Source organism: Meriones unguiculatus, chromosome 11 (genome assembly GCF_030254825.1).
Source record: "Meriones unguiculatus strain TT.TT164.6M chromosome 11, Bangor_MerUng_6.1, whole genome shotgun sequence".
In the NCBI taxonomy this organism is placed as follows: domain Eukaryota; kingdom Metazoa; phylum Chordata; class Mammalia; order Rodentia; family Muridae; genus Meriones; species Meriones unguiculatus.
Genome location: NC_083359.1, coordinates 92,771,736 through 92,777,943, shown reverse-complemented (window position 1 = coordinate 92,777,943; position 6,208 = coordinate 92,771,736). Strand labels below are relative to the sequence as shown.

At 51.6% G+C, this 6,208-nt stretch overlaps 1 long non-coding RNA gene across 3 annotated transcripts; it reads left to right on the top strand.

The window, feature by feature from the left end:
• The first annotated feature begins 356 nt into the window (after positions 1 to 356).
• Positions 357 to 5,737, top strand: LOC132646401 (uncharacterized). Of its 3 annotated transcripts, none has more exons than XR_009584649.1 (3): positions 357 to 902; positions 4,637 to 4,788; positions 5,503 to 5,737. It is a non-coding gene; the product is annotated as an uncharacterized LOC132646401 (long non-coding RNA). The 3 variants fall into 3 exon arrangements; XR_009584648.1 differs by lacking the exon at positions 357 to 902 and adding an exon at positions 4,247 to 4,378; XR_009584647.1 differs by lacking the exon at positions 357 to 902 and adding an exon at positions 4,247 to 4,459.
• The last annotated feature ends 471 nt before the right edge of the window (positions 5,738 to 6,208 follow it).

The following is a 6,208-nucleotide window of genomic DNA, read 5'->3' as shown; positions in this document are numbered from 1 at the left end:
TCACTGTGATGCTGTACCTTCACACGCATCAAGCAGCAGGAGAGGGAACAGGCTATCCACAGCTCTTCCCTAAGAGTGCTAACCCGCATCTGGACGACACACGCGTGTAATCCCAGGTATCTGGGCAGTCACGGCAATAGCACTGAAAGTTGGAATCCTACACAGGAAGACTCCAGCTCAAAACAAACAAACAAACAAACAGTACTGAGCTCATTTTGTAAACCCCACACTGTGTAATTATCTCTCAGAGGCCCCACCTCCTAATACACCACACGGCAAGCTCAGATTTTAGCCTGCGACGTAGTGAGGCTTGGTGTATTAATCCCTTTTTCCTCTGCTGGCAGGAGCAACCTGTTTTGGCTCATTGTTTGACGGTATAGTCCATCATGTTTGAGAAAGCACAGCGGGAGCGAGAGACATCTGTTTCACAGTCAGGAAGCAGGGAGGGATGAGTGCTGGTGCTCAGCTCACATTTCCCCTTTCCATTCAGTCCTAGGCCTTCCTCACCATGCCATGTAAGAGTGCTGCTCACATTTACAGTGGGTCTTCCCGCCTCAGTTAACGCAACCTAAAAACTCTCCCACAGGCACGCCCAGAAGCTTGTCTCCTGGGTGACTCTAGATCCTGCCAAACTGGCAGTCACACGCTCAGCATGCAGCGCACAGCTAGTGCTCACCCACCATTAGCAGTGATCTTGGGGACAGGAGATCTTGGGGACAGTCTGGCTCAGTGACTCTCAACCCTGCCGGCCCATTGACAAGTTTGGGACATCCAGAGGCCTGAGCCTGACCTCAAACCAATGATCCTTGGGGTAAGGCCAAGGCCTGGGACAGAAACATGAGCTGAGATGAGAATCCTTCATTTTACCGATAGGAGATAGAGGACTTATTCAAGTACTCCTGGTAAGTACAATAAGTTCTACGTTGAAACCCTCTCATCCCTCATAGCCAGTCCAGCACAACTTCTGGCATGAAGGCCCAGTCTTGGATCTTGTACTGGTGGCCTGGGAGCATCACCTGAGGGGAGCCATGTGGAAGGCAGAGCCTCAGGCAATGAGGCTGAGAAGTTGAAGGAAAGTTAAGGAAACGGAGAGGAGGGAGATCTTAAAGGCTCAGGTCCCACCCTGGGAAAATAGAGTTAAAAGTTGGAGTGGGTGGATTTGGAGACTAAATGGCCTAGGGTTTGAAGCAAAAGGAGTGTAAGAGTGGGAACCTTGACTCTGGATTTTGACAGTCTTTCCAGTACTGGCCCAGAATGGGGCATACAATAAGAGCTCAGCAGTGCAGGTTGACTGTCTCAGTGACTCAGTAGCATCAGGAGGAATGCACACTGTTGATCTTGCCACGTTTCTATTGGGAAAAGATCCTGGACTTTAAGAGAAACTGAGGCACAGAGGAGGCCAAGCTCCCTAGAATTCTGAAAGTGCATTACATAGGGGAGAGGCCATGGCTCTGTGTGCCAGAGCATCCTGGCCTAGTTGGGCATACAGAATGCCAAAGGGAACAAGCAGATGAACGGAAGGAACTGTATGCTGGGTGAAGAGAAAGGGCATGGTAAGGAAAGAGGGAGGGAGGCAGGCAGGAGGAGGCCAGGGGCCAGGCCAGACTGCCTCTTGATAGGGAGAACAGGGGGGCGGGAAGCTCTGGGCCAGTGGCTTGGTCAGATCCTCAGCCAAAGCAAACCTACCTCAGGGGGCTCTGGGACCATTCCTTCCCCACACAGATGGAATCAAAGGCAAACAGGAGCCCTGCGGGGCCCAGCTGTGACCCCTGCCCCCAAACTCAGCAAGGCCCATTAACCCACTCTCCACACCACCTCTAACATACTTTCACAGCCCCCATTTAAAAATTTTTTTTCTGGAAACAGCCTCACCTGGTATTTGCTCCCTGAATGCCAGCCAAGAGATGCCAGGTTCCCCAGCCCAAAGGATACCCAGATCCTGCCCACCTCCCCAGTAGCTCTGTACAAAATGTCAAGGTCATCTTTGCTAATAAAAAAAAAAACAAAAAACAAACTGAAAAAGCGGGCCTTTCCTTGTTTCTGTGTCAAGAGTTAAAGAAAGGGTCCAACCTCCTTTCCTAGACTCACACTAATCGAAGGAGACATACCTGTACCTTATTAAAAGATTGGGCAGGAGCCACTGCCCCCTCAGCCCAGAGGAACTACAGGGTTCTTCTACTGATTCCCTGAGCTGGGCCATGAGTTAAGAGGAAGTAGCCCAGAGGTGAAAAAAGGGCTCTCACAGGCTTTCAGGCACTCCGTGTCGCTTGGGTGACAAGTTAGGCGACAGACCCTGTCCGAGGTCATAGAAGTGGCTGGTGGCCCACTGGAACCTAACCTTCAGGCAAGTGTCCCCTGCACCAGGCCATGACCCAGACCCCGTGAAGGGCAGGTGCGAAACAGGCACAGAGTACCGTGCACCACCAAGCCTGAGCGTGAACACACAGATCTTTTCTTTCTTACTCGTCTTAACATCCTCTCTCGCCCCCCCCCAACCTGATACACAGGCTACTGTGTACTGACGGGAACCCAACGTGGACCTTTCTGCATTCAGAGAAGCAAGGAAAGCAAAAAGACAATGACGGATCAGAGGCAGAAAGACCAGAGGGCCGCCCCCCAGTGCCTTTCTCTTCTCTTTTCTGAATCCTATACAGTATGACTTGAATAATCAAAACAGGACAATAAATACCATCTGGGGAAAAGATTAAAGATGGCAGACCCCAGGGGAGTCCAAGGAAGAGGTCAGTGGAAAGGGAGACCAGGAAGAACACCGAGGAACCAATCTCAAGGAAAAGATAAGAAAATCCACACAGTCCTTGTGGTTCAGTGGTGAAACCGAGGTAGGAATGGACCTAGGGTGGCTACATCTGTGACTTGGAGCCCAATATTCCCACCGCCAGACCACTACAGGCTCAGAGAATGTGAGCAGAGGGCTAGAAAGAAAGGGGGAATGAAATAACGCCTTTTGGTCACCAGGTAAGGTCACCGGGATGGTCATTGTTTGAAAGAAAAAAAAAAATCTCACCCACATCCCCAGAAGGTTCCAGAAGCCTGGCAGTTGTGACAGGATCACAGAAAGGAAGAGGAGAGGGGCAGGGAATGGAAGAGACAGGATGGCCCAGGGGGCTAGCTGCAGGGGAGGCAGACAGGCAAGAGGTACTGGGGCAGAGGAGTCTGGTGAGGGGGCGGGAGGAGGGGCCGTGGGAGTGATAGAGCCTCTCCCAGCAATCCCTTTCCTCCCTCTGTCCCTCCCACACTCTCTTTCATGATCTTGAAACAACCTTCAAGTCTGGGCTGGAGGCCCCAGGAGGCCAGTCACTTAGGAAACAAAACTGTTTCCTTTACAAGTCCATCTGCAGCTGAGCGCCCACCCTCCCCCCCTTGCACACTCTCCCATGGACTCTCACGTACACCCACAGTAACGCACAGCCTTCCCTGTGGCACACGTGAATGCCTGCACATGAACACGTGCTCATCACACACGCCTATGCAGACAACGCATCTGTAATAGATGGGCCACACATCCAAGCACCACCGCCCAGTCCCTGTCAACACACAGGGACTCGTCTAGTCCGAGTTGGCTTCTCAAACTAGCTATGTAGCTATGTAGCTTAGGGCCACCTTGAAATTCTGATCCTCCCGCCTCTACCTCCCAAGTACTATGATTAAAAGCCTTGTTCTGCAGCCCTTGTTTTAGGGGGTATTTGAGATGGAACACAGGGTCCCATGCTTGCTACGAAGGCATTCTACCAACTGAGCCACATGCCCAGACTTTGGAATTAGCACTTAGTACATTTCTTCCCACAGAATACCAGACACTGTCATTCCCCTCAGTCATAACTAGCACCCCACCTCCAAGCTAGCACCTGTTTCTATCTCTCTCTGCTCCCTACCCCTGCATACATATCCCTACTTCCCAGGTCTCTGCCAACCAAACCTGGCTCAGGCCCTCTCCACCCTCTCCCGGTGACCTCTTTATACTCTTGTGTTTTCTCTCAAGACCTCTCCTGCCTTCCTACCTCCGGCTTTCACATCTGTTTTCCTCCTTTTGTTCCTTTCTTGTCTCAAATGAGTTCTCCAGTCCAGGTCCACAGGTAGCCAACCCGGGCACAACAGATCAAGAGGCCATGTGTCAACAGAGGGAGTGGTCAGGGAGGCGTGGGTGGAAAGCAGGCTGTGGGTGCCCTGCCTACCTTCACTTGTTGCAGCCCAAGTTGAGCAGTAGTGTCCTTGGGGCCGTAGTCACCCAAAAGCAGGGCATGGCAGGGAGCGCTGGTGCAGACAGAGGAAGGGCTCAGCCCTTTCCATTATTGAGCCTGGCTACGACAGCGACAGACAGCAGAGCCAGAGTGTGGGAAGGACTGGGCCACACTGGAAGGTGCTAGCAAGGGTGGGAGGAGGAGGCTGAACACAGGATCTCAGAGTCTCTTGTTTCTCTTCTGTCTTGTATCTTAAAGAGGTAGGGAGATTGCTCAGGAGATTAGCCCAGGAATCTAGATGCACCTACACTCCAAAAGATGATCTAATCACCCCTAAAACCCATAGCTCTCCTAGCCTCTGGGGGTAAATTTTCTAGAGCCCTCTTACTTAGGCTTTGCACCTTCAGATAGATACTCTCTGTGTCCTTGACACACAGGAACCGTGTCTACTTCCTCGCGTGATTTCCCAGTCTCATCCAGACCCACGTCCGAGGCCCGGAAGGGAACACAGACCATGAGAAAATCCACGCACGCGTGCTTATTCTGCCCATCCTTCCAGCCGAGGCCCAGGAGGAAGCGGTAGGGGCAGGTAGGATCTGACCCTCTGATGCCTGTAATGGAAAAATCTCAGCTGCAGACCCGGAGGGGGGCAGTTATTTAGGGAATTCAGATGTGAGCCCTGGGCTCTGAGAGTAGATTTCCTGGACAAGAGGTCCATAATCCCTCTATGGGGAGCTCCCTCCAGGGCCAGAGGGGGCCCAACCCAGCCAGCCCAGCCAGCGGGCACCTCAGGCCTCCTGCCAAAGTCCCATTCCCTCCCTCTCTCTTCCTTCCCCGCAGTGCTCTCAGACCCACCCCTTCTCAGTAGGGGTGGGAGGGGGGGTCCATTCACTCCATCTCTGTGCCTAGAGAAATGAGGACACTGCAGGAGAACCTTGTCCCCTGACTGCTCCTGGTTGGCGGGGGCAGAAACTTTTCCCTTCTCTGTCCCCAACCCCTATTATTTGGCTCGTCATCAAATGAACCACACCAGCACCCCCATAACAGCTGGTCCCTGTCATTATCTGCTCTGTCCCTGTTTCTATTGAGAATAATGTTGAAAATACCTTCCCAGCTGAAGGTGAAGCCTTCCTCCCTCTCTCCCCGGGGCCCAGTTCCTAGGATCTCCCACGCCTTTACACAGGTCTCTGGTAATAGAGATGCCTGTCCCCTTCCTCCCAGAAGGAACTTGGGGAAGTCATTGTTTTTTTCTAGTTCATGGCCTTGGTACTTGAGGGGATAATGACTTCCATGCTCTCCTTAGAAATGCCACAGCTTCTGGTTTTGACTTCTCACACCACTCACCAACCTCAGACTCAGACTCAGCCACAGCTCCTCTACAGCATCGGAGGAGAGGCTCATCTGCTCCACACACAGAAAGGCAGAGATGTCACCAAATGCCTGCTGTGCCCGGACTAGGGCTGCCTTCCTGGTTCTTTCAAGTCTTCCAACTGCTTCCAGGTGACAAGAGTCTTGATTGTCTTGAGCACCGGGTTGCAGGTGTGTCCAACTTTTAAATATTGTGGTATAACATTGTCCTCTACAACATTCACATCATCCATAAATCACACTGGACAACTATGCAATCATATTATAAAAATAATAATAATAACATTCACCCTGGGGAGTGGCGGTGCTCTCCTTTAATCCCAGCAGAGGCAGGTGGATCTTTGAGTTTGAGGCAGCCTTGGACTAAATAAAGAGCTAGTTCTAGGACAGCCAGGGCTACACAGAGAACCCCTGTCTCAAAAACAAAACAAACAATAAAACAAAGCAACAATAACAACAACAACAACAAAAAAAGTCACTATAAAGTTGTAAAGCAGTTCAGTGTTTGAAGTCAGTTTAGGATGTGTTGGGTCAAAGTCATAGCTGTCATGAGGTGTGTGCAGCCTGAGGGTAACAAGTTGGACATGCCTGGCTCAGAGGTTACCTCCGGGAGGCCTCCTTCATCTCCAAACTTGGGTCCC